The sequence below is a fragment of the Myotis lucifugus genome, unplaced genomic scaffold, assembly GCF_000147115.1.
Source record: "Myotis lucifugus unplaced genomic scaffold, Myoluc2.0 scaffold_5, whole genome shotgun sequence".
NCBI lineage: Eukaryota > Metazoa > Chordata > Mammalia > Chiroptera > Vespertilionidae > Myotis > Myotis lucifugus.
Genome location: NW_005871053.1, coordinates 2,591,165 through 2,608,812, shown reverse-complemented (window position 1 = coordinate 2,608,812; position 17,648 = coordinate 2,591,165). Strand labels below are relative to the sequence as shown.

At 35.9% G+C, this 17,648-nt stretch overlaps 1 long non-coding RNA gene across 3 annotated transcripts in view; it reads right to left on the bottom strand.

Annotated features, from left to right (window-relative positions):
- The window catches only part of LOC102428742, a 115,680-nt gene that overhangs the window by 64,984 nt on the left and 33,048 nt on the right, over positions 1-17,648 (bottom strand). For all 3 annotated transcript variants that reach the window (XR_002826347.1, XR_001351005.2, XR_002826346.1), the window contains exon 3: positions 5,792-5,839. This is a non-coding gene — a long non-coding RNA (uncharacterized LOC102428742). The remainder of the gene's footprint in view (positions 1-5,791; positions 5,840-17,648) is intronic.

Here is a 17,648-nt window from a genome sequence, read left to right as displayed (position 1 = left end):
CCATTTTTGTTGGAACTTTGCATTTCTTTCCAGGTAAGGTATAATTAAACAATTCTGTTCTGGTTTACATTCCTTTCTTTACCTTGTCAAAAGTGTTCTTTGCCCTGAAAATATACTTTGATATTATTGGTACTATGGTGCTTAAAATATCTATGCTGGTTAAATTTTTGCTTAGTCATTTTTGCAATTATTGGAGCAAAGTGGCAGGTGAATATGTGGGATAGGTGGAGTGGAGCAAAAGTCAGACTGATACAGTATCTTATAGGTAGATTTCTGAACAGACCCAGCACACCATTTCTTCTGTGTCATGTTAACTATAAAGGAAATATTTAATAGTGAACAAAATCTTGACTTTATCTGATTACTATTTTTAATTAAACAAATATTAGGTATTTGTTGAAATATTGATTTGCTTCTCTGTGGATTAAAAATTATGCAAAAATAATGATGTCCATTTAGGTTAGTATGAAAATCAGTCTATAAAATTTTTGTTCAACCTTAATTAAGAAGATACCGAATTGCATTGATTTAGATCTCAGTGACTGAAATACCATGAAATGTTAGACTTGTAAGGTCACTTATTGATTATTGAATCTAATGGCTCTGAAACTTTATTTTGAGGAGACCTATAATAATGGTGAGTGTGTGAAGGTGGGGGGAGATGGTTAAATGGTGATGTAGGAAATAAACTATTTCAAACAGCCCATACTTTTTGAGTTTGTCTGCAAGAACACAGCCAAAGAGTATTTCCTTGGTGGAAATAAAGATGCACTATATTAATAGGAATGTTCTCATCTACAATTCAAGAAACCTAGTAGAATAGAAGATTGATTTGACATATCTCAGAAGGTTTTAGACAGTCAATTTTTCTATTGCAGGCACTCATCATTTTTTTAAAATTTAAATTCTTTATTGCTTAATGTATTACATAAGTCTCCTTTTTCCCCCCGTTGACATCTCCCCGGCTGCCCCCAACCCCCAGCACATCTCCCCCTCCCCCCCCCCCGTCTGTGTCCATTGGTTATGCTCAGATGCATGCATACAAGTCCTTTGGTTGATCTCTTACCCCATTTCTTGCATTGTTGTAGAATTATTTTAGGGATCTTTACTAAGTAGCTTAGCAATTTTTTTAACATCACCTGTTTTTTAAAAATTGGTATTACTTATTTTATGGTACAACTCTTCAACATCATATCAAAGATTTCTAAAAACTTTGTACTTTTGATTGCTATTTTTCCCATACTCTTTTGATATGAGGTTTACCTAACTTTAGGAGCTCAGAATAATATATAAAATAATACTTTCTTACTCTCTTCTTAACTAAAATGGACTTTCTAATGTTAGGTCATTTGTCTACATGGAGAAGATATACACAAGATATTTTAGTAATTTTAATTCTGTTGTTTATTTATACACAGTCAGCACCAAACTTTATCTTGCTCTTTAAGCCACGAGGGACATTATTCCCTTTTGTCCTTAACATTTTTGTCCATGTGGGATTTTTAACTCCTCAACAGCAATGATATGATTTTTTTAAAAAATTATTCTGGTAAGTTCCTTTTTCTACATTTGTGTGGGGAAGGGAAAATTTTTCCCTCTTTTCATTCTTACTTATGCTAGCTAGTCTAATAATAAAATGAGATGAGACAGATTTAGAGAAGATGGGGGTTCCATAAAAATATGGGGCAGTTGAGGCTTATCTGCCATCCTGAGCTAAGGAGAAAAGTAGGGGTTAGTGGTTTGGGACTTCAAAGGGGAGGAAGGCAATTTACATGGAGATGGAAAAGCAAATGTTTGGTAAATACATGTTCGCTGGACCATCTTTAACAATGGGACCCAGAGAGGACCTTGATCAAATGGGCCTTGCTAGGTTCCTCCCTGTCTATCACACTTAGTTCATATTGAACTACAGTTATCTGTGATGCTAGCTCCCTTCCTGGAGCAGGTCTTGCATCTAAATTCTTTTAGGCAGTTAGCGGGGAGATGAAAGGTTCTTCCTGAGTCTTTCCTTTCTTAAAAGTAACCAGCTTAAGATAATTAAGATCTCCCCAAAGGCACATTTTGAGGTGGTAAACTATGCCCCTCTCCCTCATTTATCTATAAGTATTTCTAAAACCTGAAAATGTAATCTTTCTCCTGTTCCTTCTTTTTGGACAGTTGTTCTCGGTTTTGGAATGTCTGAAATTTTTATTTTTTGGTTGCAACCACAAGGTTGGGTACTTCTGGCGTCCAGTGGGTAGAGGACAGGGATGCTGCTAACCATCCTGCAATGCACAGGACAGCCCCACACAAAGAAGCATCAGATTCCAAATGTCAATAATGCCGACATTGAGAAACCCAGCTTCACAAGCCTCATATACTGTATCATGGCCAAATGCATGATTACGGGTTAGAATTTTTGTTTTAGAACATCCTGAAATCTCATGTGCCTTCATTCCCTTTGTTTATAATTTTGGCCTATAGGATCACACCTAATTTTTAATTGACCTTTCTGGAATCTGCCTTTATAAAGTCTAGGAATCATGATCTTACTGGATTTTCCAGTTTTCCCACCTTTGGTTGTTATCAGTACCAAAATGACAATGGTCGCATTATCTTTAAGCTCATGTCACGTCATATTACTAAGTAACCGTTAGTCTAAATGACTCATAGAGTATTTCCCTCATTGCTTTTACTTGTGGCTAAGGAAGGGCTCATTAGGACAAGACAATACTATCATGTTTAATTACCGTGCTCCTGATTTCATGTCCAAACTCACTCTTCAATAATCATTTGTTTATTCTAGAGCTATTTATTCAACACCTATCATATTCCAGAAACTGTGTTATGTTGGGAATTTAGCAGTGACTAAGACAGAAACCTATTTTTGTAGTGATTGCATTCTAGTGGAAAGCAGAAGATCCAAAATCCCGTTCCTTCAACCATTTTTCATCCTGGTCTATTATATGCTCAAAACAAAACAAAGCAGCAGAATCTGGTGCATTATAAATAGTTGCAAAAGCTTGTTGTTGTTGTTTTTCCCCCATGTAAACCCTCTATTTTTGATGGAATGCTCAAAACCTTTTCATTGATTTCTTTTTTTTATTTAATCCACACCCAAGGATCTTTTTCCATTGATTTTCAGAGAGAATGAAAGGGAAGCAGGAGGAGGAGGAGGAGGAGGAGGAGGAGGAGAAGGAGGAGCAGGAGGAGGAGAAGAGAGATATGTGAGAGAGACATATCAACTGGTTGCCCCCCGCATGTGACCCCACCAGGGGTGGGGAGCAAACCTGCAATCGAGTTATGTGTCCTTGACCAGATATTGAACCTGTGACCCTTTGGTCCATGGACTGATTCTCTAACCACTTAGCAAAACTTGCCAGGACTTCATTTATTTTTAACCTTCACTTTTTGGCAGATGTCTCTATTCTTAACTTGCTCAGTGTGCATTCTAGAGAAGACTGACTTTGAGGTAAATTTTGAATGAATGAAAATAGAATGTTTGATGAATTAAAATGATCTTAGTATGAAAAGTGTCTGGCATTTAGGGAGAAAAAGACTTAGAAGTAAAGATGGAAAATTGTGAGAGGAAGAGACCAATTGTGCCTGAAATCTATTTCATTTGCTAAGTCAAAGAAAAAGGGAAAAGGAAAGAGAAGAAAGGGAAAAGAAATAACAAAAATAAGGAAAGAATATTTCCAGTTTAACTGTACCTCTGAGTAATTCTTTTTTTCTGCTGGATATTTCTGTCTCTGTTGAATTCTTTAGAATTCCTTACTTATTTTATAATTTACTCCTCAATAGTTAGGTAGTAAATTGGTCAATATTGGCCAATTTCATATGATCCAACCTAATATATATATTATAAAAAACAAATCTTATTTTCCCAAACATAATTTTATATGATAAAAGTCTGACATAACTTAATAATGCTGAAATGTAAATGTATTGGCTGTTTAAAAGAATTATAAAAAGATACCACTAGAAAAATAGTTTAGTCATTAAGAGCCTTGAGCAGAGGTCAACAATCTATTCTGCGGGCCAAATCCAGCCTACCACATGGTGTTGTTCAACCCATAGGGTAAGAATTGTTTTTACATTTTTAAAATGTTGAAAAACAATAAAAGAAGAATACTTCATGACATGAAAAATATATGAAATTCAAATTTCAGTGTCCATGAATAAAGTTTTTTTAAGAATAAACCAAGCTCGTTCATTTATATATTGTCTTAGGCTGCTTTCCTTCTGCAAAGACAGAGTTGAGTATTAACACAAACTTTATGGCATAAAATACTTATTACTTGTCCCTTTGCAGTTGACCACCCATGTCCTAGAGTCAACCTTTTACATTCAAATACCAATGCCACCACTTCTTAGTCTGTGATTTAAGTAAGTTACTTAACCTTCGTGAGCTTCAGTTTACATGTTTTAAACTAGGCATACTTATAATACCTTATAAGATAATTATGAGTGTCTGGTACATCATAAGTACTCTATAAATGTTACTATAATTATTAATATTCTTCTAGGGTGCCATTGTAAATTATTGGGAAAAAATCTACAGAAGCTCATAGCTTGGTCAGTGGGGCTCAATGATTGAGCATGGACCTATGAACCATGAGATCACTGTTAGATTCTGGGTCAGGGCACATGCTTGGGTTGCAGGCTAGATCCCCAGTGTGGGGTAAGCAGGAGGCAGCGGATCAATGATTCCCTCTCATCACTGATGGTTCTATCTCTCTCTCCCTTCCTCTCTGCAATAAAAAAATACATATATATATATATATATTTTTTAAAAGCTCATGAAGCTCAGATGGGCAATAATTGCTCCATCATCATTTAATGATATAACAACAGTGTTCTGTGGACTTAACCAGCGTTCTGTGGACTTAATATATAATGCAACCACTTGCTCATTTGTTCATATAAATGATTATACTATTTACATCTCACTCATTTCAAGTTAAAAATATTAAAGTTTCTAAATGTGCAAGTGTTAAGCTGCAAACTAGGAGCTGTTTTCTCCCAGTTTTCTCCCTGGGATAATGAACATCTGCTGAAACAATTTGTCCAACAGAGCATTTGCTTCTGCTGGCCTTTTTTTTTTTTTTTAAGAAATGGAAAAAGGATCATTGTTTAACTTCAACTCTCCTCATCTTCTACACCAAGAAACAGTTTCTCTTAGGACTAGATAGTTCTAGGATTTAGAAAAATAGAGGGGCTTCAAGTTTTTATTTATTTTTTCCTCTTTTCAAGTAAGGGTAAGTCGAATTTTACTTTGAGTGTCACATTCTTTTTGTTCATTCTAATTTGAATCCTGTTTGAAAGACCACAGGCTTTTCTAGACAACTTAAGATTTCCGCAGTGAACTGAGCCCTACAGCACTTTCTGAGAGAGACTGGGAAGGTGGGGTAGTGGTTTATCACACAGCAGAAAATGGGTCAAGTTTTAAATTCAAAAGGCTTTTCAAGAAATAGCTCAGATCTGTTACTTTCTGTGTGCAAAGTCAGAGGGGTCTGGAGGGAAGATGATCCAAAATCTTGAAAATAAGATGCTCCCCACACTAAAATCCAATAGCATCCTAGAGATAATGGGTGGTTAAATAGCACCACTGATAAACTTCAAGTCTAGGATTTATCAGTCAGGTTACCTCTCCAGCTTTTCTCCATTGGTTTCCCCCAGGGAAAGCAGAGGAGAGGACACTTCAAGCACTTAGCTTTACAATGTGTACTTAAGAAGTCAGTGGATAATAACTATTAGAGTTCTCTGGGTAAAGCAGCTTCAATGAAAGGTGCTTCTTTTGTTTCCTTACTTTGAAGTAGAGCTTCTGGTCCTTGGGGGATTAAACCATGAGTCACATCTGAAATGAGGAAGGAAAAGTGTTGTCAAATTTCATGCTGATTCATAACAATAAATGCAACGAGTGGTTCACAGTATTTCACTGGGGCAGGGAGAAACAGGGGAGACCAGAGAATTAAATTTGAGCATTGAAGAGTTGCTCTTTGTTATAAAAGGTGGCAGAACCTTGCTGTTTTTCACACAGAATGAATTCTATTATATAGAAATTATTCCTGATTTTTTTTTCAATTACTGTTTTTGTTTATAAAATGGTATAAAAAGAAAAGGTTCACCTACCAAGTGCAAAATATTTTGCCACCTGCTGTGTATTTTGCCAGCTAGTTAAAATCTTTAGCATTCTTCAGTACAAAGCCCTAAGATGGTTGTGGGGAGGAGGGAAATTTTCCTCTGTTAGAATCTTTTGGATGATAGTCAAACACTTCTGTGATTTCCTTTACCATTTTTAGCTCCTTTTGGCATCACTTATTTCAAGTATGCCTCTGGAATGTCAAGAAGATGCCAGATATTATTTTGAATGTTGTATTTTAATATAATATCAATCTAAAGTTGTTCCTAGAGACTTCAAAATTAGACTGCTTCTTTCTTATCTTTTAGCTAAAAGAAAAGCTTTAAATAAGAACTGAATGGAGCTTTTGGTCAGTCTCCTACCTGTGAAAGTAGATTAGAAAGGAATTTTTATCCTCCAGCTACAGGCAGGAACAGATTGACATGTGTGGACATGAGGAGGGTTGAGGATTGAGGAAAACCAGAGGCAGTCTTATCACTTTAGGTATCAAATGGTCCAAATATTTGGACCAAAGCCATGACTTCATTGAACTTGTTTTGTGCTGGATATTGGCCTTTGAGTCTTCCTTATTTAAACTGTTTAGAATAATGATTCTGGCAATACTTTGGAATAATTTCTATGGTTATTTCCTCAGTGAAATAAGCCTACCATTAGAAATTCTAGCATGGCTGGCTGGCTATTCTAATTCTCTGAAACAAGCATGTGAGATTTGTTGTGTTGGCACCTAGAAGGAAAGAATGATAGAGCAGGGAGAGACCTCATGAGATCATCTTATTCTAATGTATTCGAAAGTCATTCAAAATAGGTGGTTCTTTAGTCAAAGGTTTCCAAGGGATTTGTTATACAGGCAATTGCAGTATGACTAGGCCCATAACAATAAAAGAGGGTTGCTTGCCTTTCTGATCAAGAATCATAGCAATATCAAACAAAGGATGAATTCTTTCCTAAGAAGCTTATGACTAATTCAGGTCTCTACAGGCATTCCAGGAACAAGATTCTTTCTGGTTACCAAGATCATAAGTGTGATTTTGGCCCAGAGGCTTTAAAACCAAAGCATGTTATGTTGTGTCTCCCTTGTTCTGTGGGTCAGTTCCTCTTTTCTTTCCTATGCTCTAGATTTTGTCTTCTATCCTTATTATATTGAGAAACAAGTACAAGTATTTTCAGTTGGTTTACCTGAATTCATCTCTTATAGGACCAACATATTTGAACTAACAATCACAAAAAAATAAGTAACATAGAAAACATCCCTGCTCTATATTTTCTAGCTCTTCTCCCATTTTTTTTTATTTTTTATTTTTAGCTTTGTGAACTTGGAAAAGTCATTTAAATTCTCTGGGTTTCAATTTCCTCTTCTGTATAAAACAAGAAATTGAGTCTAGATGACTGAAAGAGTCACTTTTAGTCCCTACTGTCTATAATCCAATCTATTATAAAGCAAAATTGTGACCTTTATTATGAAGAAAAGACAGTGGGAGGGAAACACGTTAGGAATTTTTTCTCAATTCTCCCACTGCCACAAATGCTACAAACAACTGAAATTGGTGACTTAAAACTTTATTAGCTATTTTAATTATTTGGGTAAAGTTGCACACAAAGCTTATGTATTTGAAAGGGAGAGAGAACCTAAGCTACAATCTTATTTTTTCCATTTTTGACCAGTTTCAAGACTTGGAACCTGTTTTATTTTAGAATAAAATGCTTAATAATATCATGTGCTAGTTTCTTAGGAAATAACAGCTAACTAAAATTAACATTAGTTTTGATGTCTTCCTTCTAATTAATAAAATATAACTTTTCATTTTTTTCTCCCATATTTTTGTGATAAACGTGCTCACTCCTACAAATGCCCAATATTTCTTTCTAAAACTTCTTCATTGAAATCCACCCCCAAATTTCAAAATACTCAGGGAGAAAATATTGCTAAAGATTTACTTTTAATGATTCCATTCCATACACAAACAAAAAGAATATTTTCTCTTAGAGTCCAACTCCTTACCTATGGCTTTGAGGGTAGAGAAAGGAGGAGAATATGTTATTGCTATTCTTGAGATTTCCTCAAATTCTAGAGATAACGTTGATATGAGAAAACCATTGGAGAGCTCGGATAATGAAATATCAAATTTTGGTTAGACCGTGAAATTAACAGACTGGGAAAAGGAGCTAATATAAAAGGACTGGTTATGTTTCATTTCCTGAATTTTTATGTCTAAAAACAAAAACATTTGTCCACTTCCCATTTTTGTAAAGCTATTGCAAAAATTATCTGCCAATGAAAATCTTAAAGATGTGAGTTTTACTTTAAAGTTGTAGGTGGAAAGGCTACTAAATTTATACCAAATTGCCACTGTCGACTTGGTTTCCTGGGTAAGATCAAGGGGCATATCTTGTCTATTAGATGATGTTAGAATCAGCCTTAGTGACAAGTTAAATCTTTCAATTTCATTTCAATTGTCACCTGCTTAGTAGGGCAGTGCTGACAGGTTTGGGTTAGCTCACTGACACCACGGACCTTTGCAAATAATTGTGCATGGACAGATAAGAGTTGCAAGAAGAGCTGGTAGCTAATTACAATGCTCATGTTTGCATTTTTCTATCACAACTGAAAAAGTACATTTAATTTTAAAATTTCCACAAAATCTATAAAAACCTGATTTATGCAAAGTTAAAAAAATCATATCCAAGGTATAAAATCAACATAATGTAAATAGGTTTATACCTTTTCCTGGTAGAATACACAAATTCAGAGGATAATCTAAACCAAGCATCTGCAACTTTAAACTTAAAAAAGCCACTCATTTTCCAGTTTGTTTTTATGGTATATTCTATTAAGTCTAATTTGAAATTTAAGAGAATACTACAGATCACATTGATCTCAACAGGAGGAAAGAAACGATCTAATTTTTCATTAGAATTGCTGGTGGTAACCATAGAGCCAATAACATAGCAAATACAATAATGTCTGTGAAAATCACAAATGAAAGACATAATTTTTAAAAGGTTAGCCCATGAGGATAATTTTCAGGTACAATCATTTATCTTTTAAACTGCTCTGCTTCTAGGAGGTCTCTTTGGGGAATAATTCAAACAATAAGACAACAAACTTTAAAAAAATTAGGTAAGACATTCCAATATATTTTTCTTCACAATATATTTTACTGCTTATTAGATATTCCAGGTAAGAATGTATAGTTTTTTAATACTAGAATTTAGACAATTTCATTAGTTCAAGAGTCTTAATTAAGAAAAACCTATACCTTGCTGAGCATTAAGAAGTCATAATATTAAAAATTGTACAGTATTATTTTCTTTTCCAGGCAGTATTATTGTCCTGTGTTCCAACACTCAGCTCTTCCCCCTAATCGGGACATCTCAGACATGACACAGATAATAGCAATTTTAACACTCTGAATACTGGGTGTGTATCTGAGATAACCTACATTCCCAAGTAGAGAAGTGCTTTCATTTTTTGCATAGAAATGAAGAAAAAGAATGGGGAAATTCAGAAGTTAGATTTCTGAAAAGATAATTGAAAAGATTCTCATTTAGGTGTTTACTCATGCATCAGCTGCCTGGTGGCCCTAGCCATCCAGTTTGCTCAGAACTGCCTTGTCCTACAATAGCTGGCCAGAAATGCCCTGCTTTTGCCCCTACACTGAGTCTCAGAACATGAAAAATAACTTTCTTGTTTCCCTGCTGCTACTTCCCATCTTCCACCCCACTTCCCAGTAGACGTGGTGAATGTCAGGAGGCTTGTCCTCCCTCTTTACTTTGTTCTCAGTTCCCACTGCTGTTGAATTATCTCTCCCACGTCCTTCCTCTTACAGCCGCCCTCTTTTGTCCATTCTGCATGGACCCAACTATAAAACACATGTTTTTATTTATTTCCCTGAAACACATTCACACCAAGCAGTTGGGTTAAATATTTGGGTGTATATTTTGGAATACGAGGACATTATATTACAGCACAGCAGGGCAAGTAATGGTAAAGTGAACATCGGACATCCTGTTCATTGGTAGTACTTGCCACTACGCACACTTTGCTCAGGACTGAGCTCCTGATGTCTTGCTGGACCATCTTCCCTACCTCCTGTTAGGCCCCACTGCTTTTCCTGGTCTTGGAACACTTAAAGCATCCATCTCTGGCTGGAGCAAAACACTGTTCTTACCTTATTATGCAAGCAATTTTATTTTTTTGTCCAATTTTTAGCTCATTTTAGACAAGTTCCAAATGCAGAATCAAAGATGGCTCACCAAGATGGTTTTGCTAAACAAGGCATTTTTTTTTTTCATGAGGACTTCTGTTGCTTGCTTTGGAGTTATCTGCCCGCCCCACCACCTACACATACATACACACACACACACACACACACACACGATTTTGTAGTACATTTTACATTTTGAAGGCCATTCAGCCAACAGAGTATTAGGTGTTGAAGAGATCTGGGATTCATTCCCATGTTTCCTTAATCCCTGCTAACCATATCCAAATTCCAAGTCCTGGGTGATTTTACTTGATACATCTTCTCTCTGCTGCTACCCTAATCCAAACCAGCACTGCCTTTTTACCAGGGTTAGTATAACAGCCTCCTAACCTACTGCTGGGAGGAAAATTTAGCCTCTACTGACTTAGGTCTGAGTGCCCTGGGGCCTTCAAAGTAATTGAAAGTAGATTAACAGGAGAAAAGTCTATTTTCACATTCATTTAGGGGCACCCCATAAGAAGTAATTCCCTGAACAGCGGAGGAATAGGGTTACTATACCAGCTCAATGAAGGGGATGGGGTCAGGGCTCAAAGGATGGGAGGTTCTGAAGAGGCTTGTTGACACAGTTTTTTGGAATGTCCCAGTGCCGAAGGCCAGTCACCTCCTAACTCTCATAAAGTCCTGCTTTAGTCAGATAAGGGAAGTTCAGAGCAGATCTCTTTCTGCAGATATTTTCACTTTGGAGTAATCTTCATACCATTTTGATGAGCTGTTGGTCCTTATACTATCTCCCTACATCTAGTCTTGTTCCACAAATCTGTTCTTCATGCTGTAACCACAATGATATTTCTAAAACACCAGATCATGAGACTTCATTTCTTAAAAACAGTTCAGTGACTTTGTGCTGCCAAGGATTATGATTTATAATCCCAGATTTACCACGTGCCTTAAAGCTTAAAGAACAAAAGAGTCAAATCATATACATCTAGCCTATATGGCCAGAGATGTACATGGCAGGAAAGGTAAGGCAAGATGGGTAAATTATGACCTATAAAAAAATTAGTCTTTAGAGCCATCTCACATTTTCTATTTTTCAGATTTTACTACTAAAATCAGTGCTTTGGGCACTGTGCCAGGTACCAAATCTTTCCCTCTTTCCTTTAGTTTTAATTAACATTTCATCCCTTTAGGGCCTTACTGAAATGCCTGGCTAAGTAAGTTCATAAGCTTATTCTTATGGGTGTTAATAAGTTAATGTACTATGCATTTCCACATACAGTGTTTCTATTTTAATTAGGTCCTTCATGACTTATTCCACAGGATGTCCTAGGAAAGTCATTGCAGACCCTGAGGCCACAAGCTGAGGAAATTTGAGCAAATGGGCTTTTGAAAATCTCTAAAACCCCAGGCTCTTGCTTGGCCTAGGAATAGAACTGGCCCTGATGGGAAGAATTCTATTGCCTTTGTATAGTCGGCAGGAGAGGGTTTTGTGCTACTCTGGATAACTTGTTATGTAGCACAATTCAGTGCACCAACGCTGATATTTCCTGTCCAGCTGTGGTTAGTTACTTACTTGAATCATCCATGTGCATTTTTAAAAATAGCTTTATTCAGGTATTATTTACATGTCGTAAAATTTAACCATTTAAAGTGTACCACTGAGTAATTTTTATTAAAACTCGGACTTGTGCAACTGTCACCACTATCTAATTTTCAAACATTCTCAGCAGCCTGTACATATCAGTGGTCATTCCCCATTCTTACTCTGCTACCCCAACCTAACTTTAGGTAACAGATCATCTATTTTCTGGCTATAGAGATTTGCCTATTCCGAACCTTTCATATAAATGAAGTCATACAATATGTGACCTTTTACTACTGGCCTCCTTTACCTAGCGTACTGTTTTCAAGATTCATCTATGTTGTAGCATGTATTGTAATACTTCACTCCTTTTTATTTCCAAGTGATATTTAATTATATGGATTCACCATCATTTTTTATCCATTTACCAGTTGATGGACATTTGGGTTGTTTCCACTTTTTGTCTTTTATGAATAACACTGCTTTGAACATTAATGTACACATTTTTGTGTGAACATATGTTTCCAATTCTCTTGGGTATATACCTCTTTGTGGAATTGCTGGGTCATATGAAAATTCTGTTTAACATATTGAGAAACTGCCAAACTGTTTCTAAAATGGCTACACCAGTTCATACTCCCACCGATAATGTGTGAGGGTTCCAATTTCTCCACATCTTTGCCAACACTTGTTATTGCCATCCTAGTGGGTGTGAAGTGGTATCTCATTATACTTTTGATTTTCCTTTTCCTAATGACTAATGATGTTGATTATCTTTTCATGTGCTTATTGCCTATTTATATATCTTCTCTGGAGAAATATCTATTTACATCATTTGCCCATTTTTAATTGTGCCATCTTTTTATTATTGAGTTGTAAGAGTTCTTTATATGTTCTGGATATAAGTTGTTTGTCAGATTCATAACTTGCAAATATTTTCTCCCATTCTGTGCTTTGTCTCTTCACTGTTTTGTTGGTTTCTTTTGAAGAATAACAATTTTAAATTTGAGAAAGTCCAACTTGTCTGTTTTTTCTTTTGTGGCTTATTCTTTGAGAGTCATAGCCAAGAAAGCATTGCCTAACCCAAGGACACAAAGGTTTACTTTATGTTTTCTTTTAAGAGTTTTATAACTTTAGCTTTTATTTTTAGTTCTAGAATTAATTTTAGATTAATTTTTGTATATTGAATGAAATGTCTAACTTCATTCTTTTTCATGTAGATATCCAGCATCATTTGTTGAAATTGCATGTGATTTTTCAACTATATTATGAACCTGTTATGTTAGCTGCCTATCACTGTCTTAGTAAGCAAATTCACCTCTGAAAGGCTTCAGATATCAGTATTTGGTTCTGTACATTTGTGTACACTCTACATCTCTTCACGCTTCTGAATATTTTGTGAGTTTTGTTCTGTTGACTATCTCAGATGTTCAGTTGTATTTCTCTTCTCCAAAGCAAAGATAGCATTTACTATATTTCAGGTAAAAATGGGTGGCAACTATTATAAGTAATTAACATTGACCTACATAGAGCTAAACATTCGTCCATTTATTTCCTCAAGAAAAATTTATTGAGTACCTATTATGTGCTATAGATATAATGCTGGGAATATAGTAATGAAGAAAACATAGACCGTGTCCTCAAGGAACCTCCCAATTTTATCACAGTTTCTTTTCTAAAAATATTTTGCCATAATGGATTATAGATAGTACCATACCTAAAAAGATTCAGTTTAGAAAATGTTTCAAAATGAGATAAATTTAAAACTAATATAAAAACAAAAGAGAACTCTTTAACTAAGTCAACATTTAGTTGGAGTTGCAGGGAACTATCTATGTAGTGGGAATAGCAAGTACAATGACCTAAGGTGGAATATGTTTGGCTCAGCTCAAATTTTCCCTCTCCCTCTGTACTTCTAATGCCAACAGCTTAATTTCTGTACACCTCCCAATTTTATCACAGTTTCTTTTCTAAAAATATTTTGCCATAATGGATTATACATAGTACCATACCTAAAAAGATTCAGTTTAGAAAATGTTTCAAAATGAGATAAATTTAAAACTAATATAAAAACAAAAAACTATTTTTTACATTACATTTTGCTTTATTGCTGAAGCATTATTTCTGATGTTGTGACCAATCTAATTCAACAAATTTAATTGAATGCCTATGGTGATATTTCTCAAATCATAATTTGTGGACTACATTTGTGGTTCAGAACTTTCACCAGGGACTTCACAATGGTTAACATAATGAAAGATAGTCAGGTCTAAGGAATTTATGATACCCATATTTGTATTCTGACAATACAGAATGCAGTCAACTCCACTGGGCTGACTTACTCCCAAGATGCTATATGTGAGGAATCTAGATGGCTTATGAATAGCCTACCTTGAGTGTCCTCAGCTATGAATCCCCAGGTGTGTATGTATCATGGGGTCAGTTCATCACTTATCCATATATGGCTGTGGTAATTCAATGACTCACTGGAGTTAATGTTAGAAAATCAGATGTTTCCTATATACTATATTTCCACTGAATATCAATATCCAAAGAGAAGATAACATTTTCAATGCATTTTACAGCCATCACTTTTCTTAAAAAGTCATCACTTTTCAGAAATAATGCCCTGAAAATCAATGCCCAACCTTTGTCTATTTCTCCCTGCCCATGTTTGTGATCTTTATGTCAGATTACCTTAGGCAGTTGGCAAATCTTAAGTGTCCTGGATATGTGAAGGAAAGATGCTTTAACACCTTCAATACTTAAACTTGGAATATTCCAGAAGGCTCTGAACTAAATTAAAATGCAATTATGGAATGCCCTCTTGCCTTTTGCCAAATATATTTAATTCCTACACACTGCCTAAAATAAAATAATCTTTCCTGCCCCTGCCCTTACATTGAAACTTTTTTCACTTGCCTGGCATTTATGTCTTTTTTTCCACACTGTCTTGTACATACATCCCTTAACTGCCAACACCCAGGAGCATAACCTATGGCTATAGAGGATTCTCAATAAATATTTACTAGTGTATTATTATTGTGGCTTGGAAGTATTAGGGAAATCAATATTAGAATGACCCCATGGGGTTTAACCGTGTTTCTATTTTGTTGTGTGTGTTTTTTAGTTTGATTTGTTTAGTTTGTATGGCTTTGGTTAAAAATAAATAGGAGAGGATGAGTGAGAAGAAAAGTTTAAAGTATGCTATTCTTCTAGGGATATTTTTCTTTGGTTTTACCTGCCCTGTGGTCAGAAATAGAATTAAACTTAAAACAAAACAGAACATTGTATTGAATTGTGATGGCTATTTCTTTTAAATGTGGTTAGAATAATGGTCTTTAAAGGGTGTTACCAGATTAAATCTTTGCCAAGTAAGGAAGGTGGAGCTGTGTGGGAATTAGGCTTTGTTTAACCAGGTTGTCTAATGTTTTGCTGAGACATGTTAGGAAAAGCAATCCAAAGAAATGTGGACTCAGTATGAAATCAGTCTGAAGCACACCTTATAAAATTTACAGATTTTTTGCCATTCTCTTAGAAATTCATATACCAGAAATGCTAGGCAAACTAACTCTACTTACTACACACATATTGTCCCTTTCCTAACATTTGTGGGACCAGAAAAAGTATCAATAAAGGCCCACATACAATATACCAAGTTATCAATCATGGTAAATATCTTCAAATGAAGTCTCCTCCATCCTCCTACCTTAAAAAGTACACCTTCAGGCAAAATTCAAATACAAAGTCCTTTGATATCTTGGCGCTTCATGTTTGAAAAGTGAGGATATTAGTAGAGCCTGCTCCAAATCCCACAGCCTAGCCCTTTTCTCTTCCCATCCCCAGCTCCATCCCACAAGGTAAAGAGGTCTCAAGACTATGCCTGTGGCCACATCTATTCACATATCTGCATCAGACCCCTGGCAAACACCTGCTGGTTTGGGCATCCCTCAGGCCATACTGTTAGGATAATAAATGTCTGGGAACAGAATCAGGGAAGAAGATAAAGCAGACTCATGGCCAGTTGGCTGGGGATTTCAGGGATTCCTGATCACCAGAGAGGCATAAAAAAGGGGGGCATGACTCAGGCTCTGGGTGGGCACGGTCCTTCAGTTTCTGGATTCTTTATCTTGGGCATAGGTCTATAGTCAGAGAGATTCTCTAAGCATAAGGTCCGTGACAGAGCCCCCTCTTGCTCTGGTCCAAGAGTCATACGCTGTGGGTGTACATATATATGTGTGTGTGTATGCCAAGCACTGTTGCCTATATATCTCTTAAAGATACAGAAAATTTAGCATGTAATCACGTATCGATTATCTTATCTAAAGGAGAGGTATAACCTTATGGGTGATCTAAAAGGATGAGCAATACAACACATTTGTCTTTGGATGTACTACAATAATTAGTTTACTGTGGGTATCTAAATACTTCAAACAAATAATGATACGTTATGCAATGATGAGATTAAAGCCCTTCTCAGAAAGGCCTGGAAAGCTGTCAAGTTTCCTTCATCTGTGTACTGAAGGATCAGCTTCATCCCATTCCTTGTTGCACTGCTCTGTACTGGGGGAAAACGAGCAGCATTATCTCTTGCTGAGCAAAACCTAGCAGCGGGCTGACTAGATGCCGCCTTCAGCTGAGTCCCTCCCTTCTCATTGGTGGCTTCACATCCTCTTCTCTTTAGTGCCCTTGCTCTTCCTGTATGCACTTTGGACGAATTCTCCTAAAACCTCATCTCCTTAGCCTCATGGCAATTGAGAGTTGAAGCTCAATCTTTAGTCTTTTAAACAAAAAATACTGAAGCCCTAACTAAATTTACTTTTGTGGTTCAGTGATATTGAAAAGTCATAATCAACAAAATGAAGCATGTGAATAAGAAAAGATTACATTCTACGTGTCGATATGGCTTCTAATTTTTTAAGAGGTCATGTTTCAGCTCGTGTTTGTATTTCGGAGGCGAAGAAGTCAAAGACTTGAGAGTAAAGGAGATGCCATCAAGGTATACAAGATGCAGTAAAGCAATTCTAAGTAAAATGAATCAAATATTACAGATACATGTATGTGAATTACTCAGGTGAATTACTCAGGTTTAATACTGTATTTAATAGTTTTGGATAACTTGAAGTAGTGAGTTTAATCTATTGTGATCCAAGTTGCCATAATTTGTAATGAGGCGAGATATTTTAAGTGATCAACACCGTGGTTCATTATCATTATAACTATTTGAGGGTTTCCTTATCTCCTAACCATGTTCTCTAATATGGTATTACTCCGTGAAGAAGAAAGTGGTAATTGGAATCCATAAACAGAGGAAGTGTATAAGAGAGCAAGCTCCCTGGGGACAAGGACATCTCACTGGCTCACTGACCTGTGTCCATAACCAAGAATCTGGAATGGACCATGGTAGGCCATTAGTAATTTTTGTTGGCTAACAAAAGAATATGTAAAATAATGTAATTATATCATATACTGACCATGGCCCAGGAATTAGTATTTCAGTTTGATTAGTATTTTGTATATTGTATAGCATGAAATCTTCTGTTATAGGTGAAGAAAATGAGAATCTATGAGGTTATATAACCTGCCTAACAACACACAGCTTGTCAAATGATGGACTTACCTACCAACTACTGTCGTTTTATTATTTCTATTCCCTCATAGTTATCTGTATCAGAAATTTAAATTTCCTTAGCTTTAATTGGCCTATCGAGGGTATGAAATGTACCTATAGTCAGTA